Consider the following 20,740-nt stretch of genomic DNA (forward strand, 5'->3'; position numbering starts at 1 on the left):
CTAAATGATTCTGTGACTCTGACCTTATGGAAAACAGTTCCTTGATGAACTATTTATAGGGTTTTATTGATGAGTTTACATGTTTGGTGGAGAAAGATAATATTGCTATTTAACCAAATTTTATATTTTTGAAAATGAGAACATTCCCTGTACATACTTTTTTCATGTCTAACTCACACGGGTAGATTCTTGACCTTGAGCTATTTAATACTTTAGTGAGAGTCTTTGTAGGCGGTGATCATTTTATTCATTTGACCAAGCACTAACAAAAGACTAGGCTTGTTTGGTAAGACATTGGAATGAACATGAACTTTTTATTTCAATACAGACAATATTTATTCCATATTTATTGTTACTCTGTGAATTGCATCATCACTTGGCCAAAACCACGTATTCTTGCTGTAAGAGAAATTGTTTATAGGTGTAGAGTGACAAACTTCTGGGGATTTTTAAGAGCCAGGACTAAAGTCTTCATTATTCTATTTCTGTGATGAAAGAGAGCTGAGCTATCTTCATTTATGTAAAAGTTGAAGAAAACAAAAGGAATTATTTAAACTAATCAGTGTGTGGAAAACACTGTCTTCTGTTTTAAAAGCTAGTATGGCAGACATTATTTTTCTCCCTCCATCCAACAGATTACCAGTAGTGTGTCTTACTAGACTTGATTGTTTTCATTATGCTTGGATGACTTTTCATGCAACTTTATTTGAGTTTGGCCATGCTTTTGTTACTTTTCTCTATAAAATAGACTTAGAGATCAGAAGCTGTATGCTACTCACTCTGAAGCTGACGTTTTAAGTTAGTAGCTTCTTCAGAAAGATTTGGGAATGTTGTGCTCTCTTGATAATTCTTTACCAAAATGTCACAGCAGAAGTAACTGGGACAGACTCCTTAAATTGTTCTCTAGGATTTAAAGATTTTAGTTTAGGTACTGGTGAAAGGAGTGGCTGCTAATGAGAAGCAAAGGTGGGGTGGGTGTTTGTGTGAGCTTGTTTCCAGCTTTTACCCCATCATGGCATGTATTCCTGGAGGAAGAGCAGGAGGTGATAGCCTCATACAGTGGGGAATTGGAAACAAATATTTCTGTGGAGTTTATAGTCATAGAAATACTATGGATGGTCTTGATTTAGACATTGGTTTTGCAATGATGAAACATTTTAATAATAAGATTTTCCCCCATGCACAATTTCATTGAACCCCTTCAGATAAGACTAGTTTTGTTACTTACTTGCTTGACTAGATAAGAATGTTGTCTCTACAATGTTTTATTTGGAATTAAATCAAATGTTCTCTTTCAGTAAGTGAAAACAGTTAAAATGCTTCAAAATCTTTAAGTAACTTATTTTCCAGTTATTGTGGTAGCAAGTCTTGGATTTGTGCAAATATAAGCCTTTTGTATTAGGAAGCGACAAAAAGGATTGATAAATGGATGTTTGATAATTATACAAAAGCTTATTTAAAACTTGCAAATCTTGGCCTCAAAGAAGGAAGAAAATATGCAGAATTTCTCAGTAGACTTGAGACTGTCAGAGGGAGATACAGCAAGTTCAAAAAATAGAGTATCCTCATTTTTTTGTGGCTTACTGACAAAATTAATGCTGAGGTCATATTTGGAGATATGAGCAAAGACATGTTTTGGTGTTCTTACTGATAATCAAATTGTCCCAGAAAATTCTTTGTGTTGTCTTAAATCTATGTCTTTGCAGTCATTTTATGCAGGTGATTTTAAAAAGTAGATTTTTGACCTGATAGAAATGGAAATGTTTCTTGGAAATGAGAAGGAAATTTCTATGAGGAATATATGAGATTATTATCTTTAAAATCTAACAGGCAAAATTTGTGGAAACCTCTTGAAAAATAAGCTACATCTTCATGTCACATCCCAAGGAAAATCTTGATCTGCTCACTCAATGATGCCTAAATAATTTTCATAATCAAATCCTGCAGCCAGTATTCTCCATGTGAGGAGAAAACCTGCAAGCTTGGTCTGTTAAAGTTGTCAGGCTTTGCCTTCTGCTGAGGAGTGAGCTCTGGAATCAAGGAGTTTTCATAGAAAACACCTGATAATTTATGCTTTTTTCTTCAAAGATTATTAAGTAGAATGTTAGCTGGATGTTTGCTGGTAAACAAATGGTGCCCTTTGGAGAGCTTTAAACAGTAAGTGCCATCTGAGAAACAATATATAGCTAGAGGCCAATCTACAGGCAAGCTGTATTATTTTCTCAGCATATAGCAAAGTTAAACAAGCAGCTGTTTTCTGCACTGCCTTCAGCTTTTAGCTGGCCTTGTGTGGTCTGGCTGGATTATGTTACAGTAATCTGGTCCTGATGTGACAGTCTTTGGTAAACATAGCAATGAGCATAACTGGAACTGTCTTTTCTTACATATTTCTTTATAGGAAGAGAAGAGCCAAAAGAGTAGTGCTTGCTTATGACTCTCCATTTGAATAGGAGTTTCTCAAGAATTAAGGAGACCCTGAGGTGTAATCTTGTATGAAAAGAAATGCAGTTTATTTTCTTCCCCAGAGCAGTTGTGCCTGCTTTCATCACTTGATTGAAACTTAGACTTTTTCTGGGGATTTCTCTTTAAAATTTACTTGTGAGTTTTTGTAAAAGATCAACCATGTATTTACTCCAAGAAGGGGAAAAGCTTCCTTCTGTCCTGTTAAAAATCTGTTTCACCAGCTCAGTAACAGGGCCAATATTCTCTGTGTTGATCTCACCTGGCCACTGTTCCTATTAAGTTTGCCTTCACAGAAGCCATGGCACTGTGTTGTGATTGCTCTACCTCAGAGCAAGGCTCCATGCTCTTATTACTATAGTTTTGTTAGTACTGGCAAGACAAAGTATTGAAGTAATCCCCTGTTGTTCTGATTGATTTCCACAGTTTTCTGGCATTAGCTGAGTTTTGCCTCAGCAGCCATAGCCATCTGCATCTGGTCCAGCTTCTGGCTGCATTCGTGCAGGGGGTCAGTAGCTCCAGTGGAAGATGGATGTCTGATTCATGTGGTTCAAGACTGAGGAAATGATTGCAGTCCTCAGTTCTTCCCCAAGTCAGTCTGATAGAACAAAGGATTATATGATGTCAGTGTAATTAAATTGTGCCTGACCAAAATTCCTTTCAAACATGCCAGTTATGTCTTTTTATTGAACTGAAGAGTGGCCAAAAAATCTTTGCACTGTCCTCATGGGGATGAGGGCTGCAATTTTCTGTAGCTAGCTTGTGGGAATTTCCAAGAGCAAATACATTGACCCTCTGCTGGAAACTGTTTATATATCAACAGTTTTTTCTTTTATGGTTTCCACTATTTAATATTTATTTTAAAGCGTTGGTGTGCTGTATGGATGCAGGGCAATTCAGCTTCTTCTGAATCAGTGATTGCAAATGCTCCCATTTGGGTATTCTTCCTTACGTTTGTCAGATCTCCATAAGACATGACTGGTTTGGTTTGTATTATGAATGTATGTTTTGTGCATTTTTGGTGACATATTATGGAATTTTGCTTTTTTCACCCCTTAAACTACAGATGGTAACCTCTCCCTGCCTCAGATTTTCTGGTGAAAGAGTGCTCTAATAAATTATGTTTTAGGAGGTAGGGTGTGAAGAATTGTGAACACTTAAAACGTGGTCAGGAATCACAAAAAAAGAGCTGGAGGACAAAAATGTTTAATATGCCAGTTTATACTACAGCCAGTTGCTGTGAGATTTAGCCAAGTATTTCAAGTTTTGAGTTATGACAAGATTCTACTGTGCTGATGACCTGCCTAATAATGTTTTTTATGCACTGCTTGATTATAGATTATAGAGATGAAACTTGATGCTGAAAATGGGAGATACTGAGCTAGCCTTACTACTGTGAGATACCATTCCTTTAGACCAAGGCAGAATAGAGTGCTGGCTGGACTTCAGGTATAGACCCAGGTATCTCAGACATTTTATGAAAGAGCAATTCCAGCTATTTCCTATCCTTTAACTACTAGTTTCTACATTACTAAGTGAGGACTAACAGTTTTCTATTTGTAGTCACTTAAAATGAATTTGTGAACTTCCTTAATGAAACATGAAGCTATTTCATAAAAAAAATCAAATCAAATTATAATATTGTAGCTGTTGGAAGTATAATCCCAACAGTTAGGGATTTACAATTTGTCTAAACCATAGCATTTTGCTTAGTAGATCTTGTCAGCTAGGAATGCTGCTTAAATTTTTTTATTATTTTTGAGGCAAGTCCTGCATAACAGCTTTATATAAAACATATGATGTAGTAACTCCATAACCTTATCCTAACCCCTATACATCTGTAAAGGTACTGCCTGTAAAGGAGGCATAGTTTGTGTCCAAATACTCTGTGTATACCTAGTATATCTACCTCCCTCCTCAAATACTTGCAAATGGGAAACAATAGACAAAAGGAAATAGTTGGTGAACACAGTGATAAAATGACATTTCTTAACATTCTTAACTTTTCTAGAAGAGAGTATTTTACCACTGGGTACTTTTACTATAGTATAAACAACTTCGCCCTCCACTAAGAAATCTGAACATGGTACAGATGTGGCCACGAAAAAAAAGCATACCCAAAGATAAAAAAAACACCAAAAATACCTTTCTCCCAGCAATGTTTGTAATTCTCATGAGACATTTCCTGATTAATACTTTCCATTTTATTAATTTATTCCTCTGTGTATATTTGTTTATGAAGAAAGGCAGTATGTATTTAACCACAGATCACATGCTGTATCAAATATCTGATGTTTATAGTCATAAATAAAAATGCATGACTGTTTTAGTACTTGTGTGTACTATCAGTCAACATCACTTAGTGAATTGAAATCATTATTTTTTTAGCATATGAGTCAATGTAAATGCATTTGATGAGAAGGCACATAAAAATATGGTATAATTGAGAAGCAGCATATGATGGATGTCAGGAAAAGAATTAGAATAATAATAGCTTGAATTTTTGTTACCTTCACAAAATAAGTTGGTTGTGTAACTTTCTGCATTCCTTGGGTGGTATATTTAAATTAAGCAATTGAAGAAAGAAAAGGAAATTCTGAAAGTGAAGTAAATGCCACACTGGTGCTGTATTTGAATACTTTACAGGTTTCTTAAAGGAAATTATATTTGTGATCAGGATGAGTGAGCTTTTTTGATTAAAAAGAAGAAACTTAATGTTCTATACATTTTCCAAACTATTCAAAATTCACTTAAAATGATGGAATAACTCCCTTGTCTTTACCACCTCCACCTTTTGGACAGAGACCAAATCTGCATTTGACTCCTTTAAGAGAAAAACAGGTAAACACCCTTTCCCCCTGTCTGTTGCTTCAGTCTTCCTTACTTTTTAGTATTTTTATTCCATTCTCCATAAGAAGCTCCAGACCCATGCCAGCTTCTTTACAGATTTTATTTTATTTCTAATTATTTATTTTCCCATATTCTCATTTCTTTTCTTGTTGGTGCTTCAGAAAAATGTGTTGTTGCTGAAGTTTGGTATTCTGAAGCATGAAAATACAGCCTGTTGTGTAAAAACAGCAGAAAAGTGACATTTCTATGGGAAAAATAGTCTGTTGAAGTCAGTCCTTGGTAAACAATTGAAGGAATGTGTTTTCCCTGCCATTAAAATGATTTCTATCACAAAAAAAGTAATCCTTGAGCTATCTGAATTTGCTTATTTCCTCTCATGAACCAAATGTATACTTCTATATTTCAAGTCTATTACAGTCTATACTTGCTGTATTGATTTGTGTGTTTCTAGCAAACAAGATCAATGATTTTGATATAGCAGAGACACCATGTTATAGTCTACACAATCTTATTTTAAATCTCAAACAATTAAGTGAAACTCAGTTTAAAAGCACATTTTTCAATTAGATTTCTAATGCTTTCACATAAGAAAAGAATGTCAAGAGGTTTCAGGTGAAGGCAGGTATTATAAAAAGTGCCAGTCAGCTGGCAAATGATTATAATTAAACATTAGATCACTATCCAAAAATAAAATCAGAGCAGAATTGACAGTTTTCAATTATCTTGTTATAGGACTAAGCCAGCTTTTGCTCACAAGGGATTAATTATCACTGTACATTTCCATATGAGCCTGTACTCAAATCACCATTGTAGCTGTCACTTCAGCTTTGGTTTTAAGTCTTTTTTTAATAGGTGACTGTACAGTCATGAAGTGCTGAAAGTTTGTGAAACATATTGGACTGTTGCCCTGTACTGTGTTTGTGCTTTGTAAACAAACATCTTGCCTGGCTGCTGGCCTGGGTGTTGAGGTTGTGTACCTGACTGTAAATTAGCAGAACGGTATATTTGTATGTGAATTCTTATTACACTATGACTTTTTGAATCATAGATTTACTAAGGCCAGGCTGATGTGAGGGAAGGTGTTAACTGGTGAATTTTATGTGCCTGGACCCCAGGTACCTATGCCAGAAATGGAAATGAATAGAAGAGTGTTGGTGCTACACTAAACTGAGCTAGCTGTGAAACACTGCTGGTAGAGAAACCTATTTCTCCAAAGGGTAGTGTGAGAGAGAGTGTGTGTATATGTGTGTGTGTGTGTGTTCTCCTAGTGTCTAGTGTCAGCCAGTGGAAATGTCTCATCCTCCACTTGCAGGGCTGCAAAAGCCTAGAGAGAGTAAAGGGGGAGATGGGACACAGCCAGGACTGGGCTAGAGGACTGAGCTGGAGGCATTCACCTCTTCTGATCATAAAGCTGTAGGGGCAAACTGTATGAGTCCATGACTGCATAGGATAACTGTTGATTTCCCATTTTTGCCTCCATTAATCACATAGTTGCTTCTTCCTTGCCAGCATTAGCACTCAACTGACCAGAAAGAGAAGGGATGAGTCAGCATCTAAACCAGTTAAAGCCAATCCCAGAGAAAGTGAGATGGAAAAGTAGGTTATAGAATTTAGATGTCTTCAGGTCTGTGAAAGTAATAAATAAAATAGTAGGCTTGAAGGTGGCATCACAATTATGAGTCCAGGCATAGCTGGACTTGGTGGTTCAGAATTCCTGTTGTGCTTGTTTTTAGCATCTTAGTTTTTCAGTGCTTTCTGCTATAATTAATTTGTGAGTGACCTTTCAGTAAATTAATTGATCTCACACATTTTCCTTTGATATAATGAAGCATTCCTTTTGATTTTAAAATAAATTCGTCAGGAATCCTGTATTATGAAAAGCAAAATATTTCAGGATCTGATTCTAAGTGTATATTGGTAAAAGTCTTACTGACCACACTGATATTTCTGAATGAAGTATAGTGGCCCAGTTGTTGAGAATTCATTCTTAGTACTTCAGGTTCCTTTAAATGAAGCATACTTACCAGCAATTCTGAAGTGGTATGAAAAAGCTGATACTTGCTGTAGAGTAACTAGTATTTGAATTGCTCTTTGGCTGGAGAAAGTCAAGGGAATTATTTGAAAATGAGGGAAAAAATGTTATGCTTTCTTGTGCTTTATTGCATGGAATATTCATGGAGCAATTGATGGTAAGACAGATGAAGTAGAAGGTTGTTTAAGCAAGACTTTTTGGTCCTATCCAGAATGTGCTTTAGAGAGTACTTGAACTGGAGATACTTCCACTTATAACAAGAAATTTAATTTAGATTTAGACATACTAAAATTAGTAGTAAATATTATTTAGGCCAGTTTTTCTCATCAGGTGTCAAGAATAGTAGGTGAGTTTCTTTTTCTCTTCCCCATCCTCCTTTTTGTCAGTAACCAAAAATTGTAAGGGAAAAAAGTCTTTTAAGCAAAGTAATGTGTGGTAACGATTTTAAACAATACATGTGGAGACCCTGTGGTTTGTGTGTTTGCCTAGGGCCTTTGTTGTTAGAGCACCATCATATGCCAGCTTTAGTAATGAGTGCTAGCCAACATCTATGTTGATAGTTTGTTCTGATTTTTTTTTTTTTTCAGATTTTATTTCAGTATGATGTAGGTAAAAGAAAATCAAAATGCTGGCTACCTTCCTGCTTGAGCAGAGCAGTTTGTCAGCTGAACACATCTGGCCTTTGACAGGCATGCTTGTATTTGATTACCTACTGAAGATGTAGTGCAGGCACACACAAGTTGGGTAAACATGCTGAGGGGGCAGTTTCCTTACCTCCCATGAAGAATATTCATCTTAACTTGTTTTATGTAGAATTAAACTCATGCAGTTTCTGTTAGAAGGAACTTTTAAGTCATTAATTATTTATGTGAATTTACATGCTATACTTTTGTCAAAAAATTATTTTATGATTTAAAATGTTGTGTTAATGAATATGCACAGCAAAGCAGTGTTTTTTAAGATGCTGGATCTTAAATAAGAGGCTTATTCTTTTGTGTGTGTTTTACCTGCAGATGATGCAGTTACTCTGTGTAAGTCTACTCAGAGAGGAGAGCTAGAGAGCATGAAGTGTTTAGGGAAAGATTCATTGACCTTCACCCCCAGACTGCTTACATGAGCAATGCCTACAATGGGTCACTAGAAAGTCTTTGCTTAACCAATACACTTCAGCAAAATATGTCTGCAATTTTTTCTTTAACATTTGCCATTATGGCAGTCATGAGAAGCTTATATTGCAGCATCAGCTGTTTCTCTAGTCTTCTTTTAGTTGCCATGATTTGGGTTGCTTTTTCTTTTTAAAGGCAGGAAGATGCATAACTAAAACATAATGATTTATCTGCTGAATATTTTAAATGTAGCAAAGAAATTGAAATAAGATTTGACAATTTGACTTATGATGTATTGTAGAGAGAAAGGAAAAATGTTTTAAGGGAACTGAACTTCTCAGAGACATTCAGAGAGCTCTGCAAATCAATGCTGAGAGTGACGGACTCATATATCAACCATGACTCTGCACCAGCCAGAAAGTAATGAGAACTTCAGTAATTTGGCTCTGCTATGGTTGAATGCTGCTTCTGGGTGAAATTTCATGAGCATATTAGAAATGAGACCAGGTCATTTCTGTCTTAGCAGACAGAGGTAATTTTAAAAATAGTGGTACTTGCGCTGGAAATAAAACTTGGGTGAACAGCAAACTATAGCTGCCGAAGTATATGAGAGTAAGTGTATGTATTACACTTCAGCCATTTATTTCCCCCCTTTCTGTAGTGTTTTTAAACTGTTGTTTCCTTATCAGGTAGATTTGAGGGAAGATCTGTAACTAAAGAGGTTAAGAAACATATTCATGTTTCTTAAGTTATGAGAAACCGTTGCAGTTTATAAAAAAGGATATTGGGATAACTCACTCTGTGGGAAATCTTAGAAAAGAAGAAAGCAAATAAAAAAGAAAACCATCCCCTTAGTATGTTTATTTTTTCTGGTACTACTCTTTTCGTACCTCCCTTACCTTAAAAAAAAATGGTGTGTTTACGTGCTCTTCTTTTAGCTGGAATGGGAAATTTTGCTGTAGCCTGAGATATTGTAAAGTAAAGAAGGGCTGTTCTTTTGATACCAAAAGGGCAAACGTTTTGTATTTGGACTGGGAAGCATTTTTTTTTAAAGTAGTTTTAGATTTTCTTTGCTCTAAGAAATCTTCTAGTGTAGTATTACATTACCACCATATTCTGGTAAGGTTAGAAAGACTTTCAAGCAAGTATTTTAATTGTTTACCAAAATAGATCAGAATCAAATGAAATTTGTGTGGTGATGACAGTTCATCAGGGAGAAGGAGGTTTGACTAGTGTTGATACACAGTGTTTAACTCATAATTCCCTAGCTTTTTGTTGCTTTTCAAATCACGTTATTGTATACAGAAGTCAGAGATTTTTTTCCAAAGACAAACTCTATTTTTGAAGACTGTCAGAATTTTCCATTGGGATGGAAAATGACTTGGATGAATAATAGGGGGTGTGTTGTTTTCCCCCTCTGCCCCATGTTTAAAGCATCTTTCTCTGGCTGCCAAACTGTATCTTGTTCTGTTAGGTTGCAGTTACTGCTGTCAGATATTCAGATGGCTGTAAGAAGTCACAGAGTGGGTTTTTTCCACTTTTTCCTGGACTAAAAAAGTATTATGGCTTTTTTCCTTACTTCTATATTTGTATTTATTTGAAGTTCTACTAGAGTAATCCATGTCTGTCCCTTCCATGGCTTGCTACTGCAGTCTGGGATCATCTCAAGCACAGTGGGAATCTGAATTTTGTCCCTCAAATTTAGAAACAGTCACATTTCTGAATTTAAAAAATCCCGATCAAACAACTTTTTTCAATTCAATTTAAAAGTAGCTTACATTTTTCTATAAAACAGCACCTTACAATTATTTTTTAAAAATTATCTCAGCATTTAAAGTTTGTATTTTCAACTGTTATTCATGTATTTGTTGTTTTTCCCATGATAACATTAATTTTAAAATATGCAATGATTTAAAAAAAGTTTCTATACAGCAGGAACAGATGGCACTTCAGTATTGAAATGGCCTTTGGACTGAAAAATAAATTTTTATTCAAGAACTTTGACTTAGCTTTGAAAATAGTTCATGTGAGAGAGTCTGTTACAGCAGTTTGCACTGGTCCATGAAAAGATCTGATTTATGGCAGTATTCCTCAACTAAAAATGTGTAGCAGGGTGAAATCACATTTCTTGATGTGAATCACAATTCTTATCTTCCTTGCTGCCTCTCTGTGTGATACACATGGTAAATATGGGCAGGATCTAGCCTGAACACCTCCCAGTACCAGGAGGGTAAGAAGGGGAATCCTTGAGCATTGAGCTCAAGAGTGACTGAAATTCCGTTGTTTCCAGGAGCATCACAGCCTCTTGTCTAACTGATAAGCTCTTCCAGTAAAAGAATTGCAGAATAGCAATTGTCATTCCTGGAAAATGCCTGATTAGATGCTCTCTCCCATAGAGTGGAACAAATCAGTGATGGGGAAGGAGGAGATGTTTTGCCTTTGTTGTTCAGTCAAGTTGATTTTCAGTGTGCAGGTGGCATCTTCACGCTAGAGTGATAGACATATTAGAAAAATACACCAGTGGGACTTTGCCCCATTTTAGTCAAAATGCAGAGGTAATTAATGGTGTAAGGAGAAAATGCCACTCTGTTGGACAACTGTTCAGCACATTAGATTAAAACATGAGTCACTTCTTTGGACAGGAACAGCCATTGCAGAGGAAGCTGTTGGGCTTTGACAGCCTGGATGAAGAGGGTTGTTAAAATTCCTGAACAAGAATTTGAAATGAGGAATATTGAATATATTACCAAGATTCTTCTTTCCAGGAAGTGGTACTTTACATTCCATCTTAAAATTAATTTTAAAGTTAAGAAATCTTAGGTACAAGAAATGTATTTTATCTTTTGCTTTTCAGAATCAATCCTCTTAAATTCGTTAGTTTTCCATATGTTGTCTCTAGGGCATCATTTTGTGATAAGTGTATGTTCTATTTATAATATTTGTTAGTTGTTCTTGAGGGGCACATGGGCTTGTTAGTGCCCAAAACTGTAAATGCAGTTACCTGAATAGTGGGGCTTGTCTGGAGAGGGTTGGGTTTCATGAATCAGGGTTTTCTGCCTTGTGGGGTTTTTTTCTTTCTAATTAGACATGGCTCTACAGGTTTTTTTCATCTGAGGAGTATATTAAGAGATATTTATACCAGGCCTTCTAACTTTCGACAATAATCAGAATCATCAAGGTTGGAAGAGACTTCTAAGCATTAAGTCAAATTTTTCACAGAAGGAGATCATGTTGGTCAAACAGGGCCTTCCATTTGTAAATCCATATTTGCTGGGCTTGATCCCCTGGTTGTCCTGCATGTGTAATGGCACTCAGAATGATTTCTTCCATAAGCTTCCCTGAGGTTAGGCTGATGGGCCTGTAATGCCCTGGATCATCCTTCTGACCCTAACAAAGCTTCATTAATAATTTGCTTGACCCTACTATTACTCTGATACTCCTATTACCAACAGAAATTGCGTGGATAAGTTAAAAACTGGTGAGGGCTTTCATCCATCCTGGTATCAAGCTTATTTTTAATCAGTAAGTTCCCAGTCTTGAAAATTAATTTAAAGGGTCATATTGCATGCCTCTTCACTGCTGTCTGTGGAAGAAGCTGTACAATCCAAATCTTGCTCATTGCACATGGAAGCCTGTGTTGGTGCTGCTGGTGGTGCTGGACTGCAGATTTTCTGAGCGTTTGGGTGGCCTCCAGAAAGGGAGGAGATGGCCAGCACAGAGGAGCACTCCTCATCCTCGATACTGTTAGTACACTTCCCAGTGGTTAATTTATCATGAGCCAGTGCCTTGCTGACCTCTGCAGAGAGCTAATGTAATGTGCTTTTTAGGTTTTCATGAGAGATGGATGCCACTTCGCACAATCCAGTTCAGTCACCTGTGATGAAACTTAAGTGTGTCAAGCCAAAACTAAATGTGAATGAGGCTGTGCTAAGGTGCATGTGGGAAAGAGTCGACCTATTCCCATTTGTTTTCTTCTAACAAACTCTGGTAGGGTCTGAAAGATTGCTACTTGTCAGGAATCTATCTTCTGTTTCATCATTGTGCAGTGGCTTGATTTCCAGTCCCTCATGTTTTGTGACAGCCTTTTAAGAAACTAATGCTGCTGCTGTGACTGTTCAGAAAGGAAAAGGGAAAAGGATTTTATCTAGAATTGTATTACAAATCTGCTTTCATGTAAGGACCCCATTACATTGTTTACAGCTTTTTTATTCCACCATGTGCTTTGCTTTTTTTAATCAGACTGTACCTAATTCAATTTTGAGGGTTTGTTTATTTTATTCAGCCTCTACTGCAGAAGATGACTAATGAACGATATTTTTTTTCTTTTAACCTACTGTGTATGCAGTGCTGCATGCCACTGCAGTTTGTCTGTTCTTTTGTATCCACTGGATGTCTGCTTTTTATTTTTGTTTTATTTTGGTTTTATTTTCGGTTTTATTTTCCTCCCAGTATAAACCTATTTGGCTTGCTGATACCTCCCAGGAATATTTAGCCTCTCAGAAAGTTTGTGCATAAAATACCAATGCAGATGTTTGTGTATGTTTTAAATTAGATGTCTAGAGTATTTAGTATTCAGATACAGTGGTTTGTTTTGGGCACATGAAATTTAATTATAAGGCAGATTGTACTTGTCTTCAAAAATAGGGTACAAGACAAAAAATGTAATCCATTTCTTCTTCAATAACTGTTGCAGTAAAAATTCAAATTCATGGAATATTTGTCATACAAACAACTGGTCTTGAAGTTATATTTCATAAATAAGGACAAGAATTTAATTCCAAACAGCCTCCTGGCAAATGCAACAAAAGGCAAAATGATCTTGCTCTGTAACGGGGAGTCTGTTGCCCTCCGAGACAAGCTTGAGAAGAGATAACGTGCATATGGGACAGATATGGAGGTCACGTAAGGAGGAATCTTTTAATTTAATTAAAAGCATAATTAATCCTAGAGAGATTGTGTTACCCTCTATGGTTGGATTTTATGTGTCTGCAGTGTTTGCAAGCCAAAAAGTAAATGTATTTTTGACATTTAAAGATGAGAAAGTATCACTTTTTTTCTGCCAAGAAACTTATCTGATGGAGAAAGAATTAGTGAAATATTAAATGTCACTTTGCTGGCAAACATAAAATAGGCAATGCAAACCTTTGCCTCTTGTAGAAAAGATTATGATAAAACCAGCTTTTTTCCTCACTGACTTGTTCTGATATGTTCTGCCTGTAGGATTTTTCCTGTAGTAGACTGTTACATGCCATTGTACTTGTATATGGTGCTGTTCCGTGGCCAGAAAAGCTAAGGCACTAAGCATGCATTTTAGAACAAAATGATACATTAAGAATTTAACAAAAGAATGTTTTCATTATGATGCTGCCTTCCATTTTCTGAGAACCATCTGAACAATATAATACACTTAACTCCATTTTAACAGAAACAGTTGCCTATGATGAATATTTTGCTTGATGAATCTTCATTTTATCAACAGCTAATGAGCCTGGGCTTCACTTTTCCAGCTGAGAAGAGAGAAGGTATTTTTTGTTTCACATGGCTGGAATACCTTAGCTCCTGTTGTGCTACTGGTTCAGCATTTATTGTAATTGGTCTGATAGCAAAGGGTCATCTGTTATGAAGCTGCTGTTCATCACCTCTGTCTTGCTAGAATGACATCAATTTATCTATCTATCATGAAGTTACTGGACCATTAGTCTGAGACATTGATGGCTTATTTCAATATATAGTCATCCTGAGACATAAAGCCTTTTACTTCCTGAATTTTTCAGATGCAGGAATACTGAAACAATTATTAGCAAAATTGGAATTGTGCACACATGTTTTGTAGTCTGTAACTTTTTAGAGATGGCATCTACATACTTTATTTTGCTGTAATGAATAATATAAAGTAGGTTTTTTTTTTTCAAATTCTAGCACTGAACTCTGATTCCTCAGAAAAGCATCAATTTTCTTGCAACTAACAGAAATGGAAATTGATAGTTATCAAGACTCTTCAGAGTAATTTACCAGGACTATAAGAAAGTCTGGATTCCTGAGTCTTTCTAGCACAACATCTTTAACTTGTTAGTGTGACTCTGCGGTAACATTAGCCTTTTGGCAAATCATAAATGTTAAGCCTGATTTCCTGGTATGGGGTGAATGCACTAAAGGAAGGGAGAAGTTCCTCTTGGTTCCTGAACTGCTAGAAGTGGGTGGCCTCTTGTCTTCCCCCACATTGTGCCATGTGCTCTTCTAACTCTAAGAAATTATTCTAAGGTTCTTAGGTCAACATAAACATGTGTTTCTCTTCTGCGTTCCCCCTTTTCAGAATTTCCTGACTGGTTGTTCTGAGGTTTTGCATATAAAACTTATTTTATGTCAAAGTATAATCTAGTATTGCAAATGATGGACATTCTCTGTGGGTTACGGTAACCAGAGCTATTGCAGACTCCTCAACTGCTATTTACACCAGGTAACAATTCACAAAATGGAGCTTTAAGTGTAGTTAAGTCAGTTCATTGTTCTTCTATTTTGAGCAATGTTGAAAGTGTATGCAAGAGGTTGCAAAGCCTGAATAGCTGAAGCAGACCAGTGGATTTATAAAAATTGACGTGTACACTTGCATAATCCTGTGTATAGAACATGTCGTAAAGAGGAAGATGGATAGAACCCAGCAGGACAAGAAGCATAATGATTTCCTTCCAAGTATCAAGAAGTGTGTAGCTAAAGAAGGGCTTCTTGGTGGTGACAATGCTTCTTCTTTTTCCTCTGTAGGTTCGGTTGACATTTGCTCCTGCATGCTCCTGGTTATATTCCACTTAATCACTCCTTTCTTCACCAATTAAGCAGGAAGAGGAGGAGCTCCCTGAGGTGTAGGGAAGTGAAAGCAATCAGGAGCTGTGCTTTGCTTTGCTCTTAAGAGAAGTAGGAGCACGGCCTCTTCTGACAGCTGCGGATTTCACAAGTGTTTTCACATAGAAGAAATGCAGATTAGTTGCACCAACATAACTCTAATTTCTTCTCATTGAAAGGAGTCCACAGTGGCACAGAACTAGATGCTCCCCTGTATATTTTTCCAAGCTCAAGTTTAAAGTATTATGGCACAGGCTTAGAAGTGAACTAATTACAACTTGGGAAAGAAGTGCAAAAATAAATAATTTTAAATTTTAAATTGCCTTTTGCTCTCCTGATATGTTCTTTGCAACTTGCCTGCAGTGGACTTTAGCTGACTTTCCTCACTCTTTTTTCACACTTTTTCTTCATTCCCACCCCATATATTGGGAATTGAAAATGAGTCTGTGTATTTAACATGTCACAAGGATAGTATACACATTTCTGTGTCAGGAACGAGTTTGGAAGAAAATAAGGAATGACTATCTTGTGTTGTAAAATGGAACTGGGAATTTTGCAGAGCAAAGCAATTTCAGTACAAAGGTAGATTGCAGGTGTCACATTTACTGAGGCGCTGCAGCCCTGACTGATCTTTGAACAGACTGTATGCGCTACAGTATTTCAAGTACATTTAGTGTTCTGCTGCAAGAATTATTTTTTTTAAAGGTCAGGCAGCAAAGCAGGAGGAGAGCACACTGAAGTGAAGAGCAGTAACAGAGAGCCAGACAAAGAGAGAAGGATTTGAGTAAGCATTTGAAAAAGTTGCTTCCTAGCTAGAAAGGAGACAATTTAAAATATAGGTGGCTGTTGTAGGGGAAACACAAGCTAGCAAGTGGGCTAAGAAGAAAAAAGAAAAAGCAGAGCATAGAGTGCAAAAAATGGGTATTAAGGCGTTATGATTGAGGGTGTTAGAAAAGACAGGAAATAAGAAAAGATACTAAATGAAGTGACAAAACTGGGAAGGTGTCAAGAGCTGAGGTGCTATATGATGTAGCTCCAACAAGAGAGGTGGTAAACACAGGAGAAATGTTTCTTGCTGGTTTCACATGGTAGTGGTAGGATTGCTTAGTAAATTTCTGTTAGGCCATCCTTCTCCAAAACACTTACTCAATTTACTTCCTATGTAGTGTGTGTTCAGTCAGCATGGTTTGAGTTGTAAAACCTCAATGCCTTGATGCATTTAGAAATACCATTTCAAATCTTTAAAAAATCTGTTTGAAAGCTGAGAAAAGCTTAAAGCTAAAAAGTACATCCTTGAGTGCAAAATTTAGCTTTAAATACATTGGGAGAGCCATTTTTAAAATCTCTGTGCTTTCTTTGAGCTTCATCTTTGTTCTACCTTTATAAATTCAGATCTCTCGTGTCCTTTCCTCCTTCCCCTGTTTGGCACGCCTCTTGATTTTTTCACAATTTATCTTTGCTGCCCAGGGAATCCAACTGTCTGGGGCTAGTGGCTTTATCCCACCTTGGTGTCAAGGTCAAAATCTTTTAATTTTACAGGTGGAGTGAGTATCATGACCCCAGGGTCTGCTGCTGTATATTTAAATGCTGTCAGTGTTCTCAGAATGACAGTGTCTGAGGTTTATATATGTCAGCTGCTTTATTTGGCTCTTTGGTGTTATTTTGTCTTAATTCTCTTTGCAAGCATATAGGTATTTTCTTGTTAACACTAAAAGCCTGTGGCAGTAAAAAACCCTCAGATAAAAAAAGAGGCTTAACAACATTCTTATTACAATTAAATTGAAGAGTATATTTATAGAAGGTAAAAACAATTTTGGCAACATAGTAGAGGTAGGTTTGCCTTACTACAGTTTCTGCATCATATCTTTAATCAATAGTTATGCTAAGGATGTCTTTCATGTATTTGCATTCTTAGAAAAGTCAATGCAACAGGGAAGGATTTGTGTTACATTTTGCACGTACAGGGTCTGTGATTTTTACCAAGAGTTTCCTTTACATTGAGTTTCCTTTAGTCCATTTTCTTGCCAGTATAGAGTACTTAGAATTTTTGATTGGATCTGCCTGTCATTCAGCAATGAGGTGTAGTAATATTATAAATTGAAACATGGGATCTCTTGTGCATTTTCAGTATTATCTTAACAACGGTCCTGATCAGCCTGATCAGTGTGGATTCACTGAAACAATTCCAGTAACTTCTTTGCTCAAATATATCAACATATTTCTATGTCTTCAAAAACTACAAGATAAGTTAATTGAGGAAGGTGACATGAAAAGCCAGTTACTCCCAAAGTGGCAAATACCATTTCAGTTGTACGTAGAAGTTGAGAGACTAATGTGTATTTAGAGCAAAACTAGGAGATGGTTCAGCTCTAACAAATTGGTACTGAAATCTTTTATTCTGGTATTTCTTCTAAGTCTTATAAATTTGGTTTCTCGTGAATCATTTTTAGACACATCTAACACATTTTATTATTGCTTTAAGTTGTAGAAGTGTTACAATAGTCCAACAAAATAATTACCACATTTCTTTTCCCTTATGGGCAAAAGAAGATATTTCTGTCAGCCCCCAAATTTTTTGAGATATTACTGCCTAAATATTTTGCTTTTCTCCCCTTCCAATCTCCTGATCTTTAAGAAAGAAAAGAGAAAAGCCTAAATCTGACAATCTGCTTTGAAAATGTCAGCTAAAACAGATGACTGATATGGAAGAATAATGAGCCTCAGAGAACAGCTAGTAACTTCAAGGGCCTCAGATCTATAGTTGCTGAGAACCTTTTCCTTCATCCATTACTAAACTATTATTTTTCTATTAAGCAAAACAAAAAGGAAACAAAACATACAGTTTTCTTAAAATTTAGCCATCCTATTAGTGTGCTGGTTTGAACTCCAAGAAAGCACTTATTTATCCATTACGTGCAGTTTAAAATTCTGTGTTAGCCATTTATATGTGCCAGTTGACTGACTATTTTGAAAGGCTGCGCTCAATTTTGCATTCTTTCTGCTGATAGTACTGTGACTAATAAACTGACATACTTGTGAAAGCTAAACAAACTTCTACGGGCAGAAATTATGAATTCATGTATCAACCTTTTCCATTAGAAAGAAAACAAGATGAACCCCACCCAAAACATGATTCTCTCATAAGATCTGGTCTGCTGAAGACCTAATCTTTGGTATTGAAAGGAGATGTGGGAGTCATCATGCCAGATCAACACCGGAAAGTAATTCTGAGAAAGGTGAAAAAGACTTTTTGAAACAGAATCTGTTGACATCCGTAAAACCCCCAAATCTGGATACCTTATTCAGTTGAGTAGCTGTGTTGACTTTTTTAGAGTGTGGTGGATTGTTTCTTGTCAAAAATGTTTTTGTCTGCTCGGTTTGCAGTAAGATAGATTACCCATGCTGCATGTGCAAATTGTGGTGGTACTCAGTGGTCCGGGCATATGGACATTTGTGCCGACTAAGCTATTTTATCAGCTCTTATCAACTCTGTCAGCAAAACAGTTACATATTTTTAATGTGGTAGTATTGTTCCAAGTTTCTCAGCATTCATCTACCTTTCTTATCATCTCTAAAGACTGCTGCAATTTTTGAAGAATCGTTATTTATTCGTCTTAATTTAGGAAATTACCTTATCTGAAACTCAGCTAAAGTCCACACATAAATAAGCAGGACCCAGATCATAAAGAGAACCAGATGCAGTGGGCCTCCTACACTCCTAGTAGTCTCCAAACGTGTGGTCTAGTACTTCTGGCTAAATGCAAGTCACAAATTAGGCTTTTACCACTGCTGTGAAGAAGTAAATACCATTTACAGAAGAAAACATTGAATTTCAGTTACTAATTCTGTATGATCACTGTATTTTGTATGTATTCAGAAGTAGAGACAGAGGCATTGTTTATTAAGAAACTGTGTTTAAGAGACATGGTTTGCAAATAGTGCTCTTCTAAATGTACTGTGAAGAGTGCTCTACTTGCTTTGTCTTTGTTTAAAATAACCTTATTTGACTAAAGTGTCCTTGATACCCTAAGCAAATTTATCCTTTCTGAAGAAAAGACTGAGCATTTTGGTACAGTGTTCTGCAGGCAGCTTTGAATGTACTCCTGTAAAGCTGTAAGGAGTGACCTGGGAGGCTCTGAGACCAGCACTGTTAGCATGGAAGTGAACCCGAGCTGTTCCCAGGCTGGGGATGGTAAGTTCAGTGCTAAGGCAGCCCTGGCTTCTGAGTCAGAATATGGGCAACCTAAGCTTGTGGTTGCTTTCAAAACAGCTCATCCTTCTGAGGAATAAGGCTGATCTATTCCAGTAAGGTGCTTAAGCTCAGATGCAACTGAATGTATAGGGGAGAGGACTTGCCTTCTCAGCTAACCAGCTGAAATAGTAATTTCCTTGTCAAAGCAGAATTATTGTGCTTATTTAATTCAGCTCAGTACTCTTTTATTTAGGCCTATGTTCTTATGTATGTATTTAGTCTTTAACTTTTTAAAATTTGTGAATGATTAATAGAAGATGCAAGATGACAAAGCAGAGATGAAATATATTACAGTTTTTACTGTTGAATTATTTGAGATAATTTTTATGTCTTTAAAATGTTCCTGTTTAGTTTGTTATTATTGAGTCCTTCAGTATTTTGCACATATTGCTCAGATGCAAAAACTGGGGCAGAAATTTATTTGCTGAGTATATTGATTATATCAATAATACATGCTGGAATTCTTGCTGACTTATCTCTTACTTGTTGGGTTAGTCTGTCTTTAATTTTCTGCTTGTTCAAGATTTTAATCTGGAATTGAGTTTTGGTGTGGGAGACTTATTTTAACAGTGTATTTTGCATTATGCATTTTCTCCACTTCAGCTTTTTTTTTTCCTTCAGCTGCAGTAGTTTTTTTTAGAGTGTTCTTAACTAGTTTTCTTGTAGCATACTCCATACAGTTCCACTTGAATGCTTAGAAATATATTATATTTGCCTTGTTGAAATGAAGTTGACACATGGCCAGAAGAAATTTACAGCTGGTAAGTGACAGCAGCAAGTTTGTACTATACAATTTAAAAAGGTCATAGGTTTTGTCACTCTTCCCCATTAGCTTGGATTATGATATTGCGGAGAACAACCTCCTAGCATATGCATGAAAGGCATGTGCTTCTTTGTATAATCCCTAGAAGAATTTCTTCAGCCAGCCTAGTCTAGTCGAGGGGCAGTTCTTGGGTTGTGTCCCTTCATCAAAACAGAATGTAAATCTGAACCCTTTGATGTTCTCAGTACTTCTGCACACTTTGAAAACAAATGGCAGATTTTGTCTGGAGCAACTTGCAAAGTGATGGATGGGAATAGATGTGCAGCCAGAAAAAAATTATTAGGGTTTTTTTTTCCCCTTTTCTTCAAATAGTTATATTTGAAGCTTTGTTTTGATTTCAGTTCACCAGGAAGGGAATGGATGTTCATAATCATTGCCAA

At 36.4% G+C, this 20,740-nt stretch overlaps 1 protein-coding gene across 5 annotated transcripts in view; it reads left to right on the forward strand.

Annotated features, from left to right (window-relative positions):
- SMYD3 (SET and MYND domain containing 3) overlaps nt 1-20,740 on the forward strand; it is a 386,960-nt gene that overhangs the window by 75,744 nt on the left and 290,476 nt on the right. The window contains exon 1 of one of the 5 annotated variants that reach the window (XM_038132704.1): nt 1,681-13,350. The exons of the other annotated variants lie outside the window; for them this stretch is intronic. The gene's annotated coding sequence lies outside the window, so the exon portion shown is untranslated. Of the gene's footprint in view, nt 1-1,680; nt 13,351-20,740 lie in introns of those variants that run through there. 5 annotated transcript variants of the gene reach the window in all.

This window comes from Motacilla alba, chromosome 3 (genome assembly GCF_015832195.1).
Source record: "Motacilla alba alba isolate MOTALB_02 chromosome 3, Motacilla_alba_V1.0_pri, whole genome shotgun sequence".
NCBI classification, from domain to species: Eukaryota; Metazoa; Chordata; class Aves; order Passeriformes; family Motacillidae; genus Motacilla; species Motacilla alba.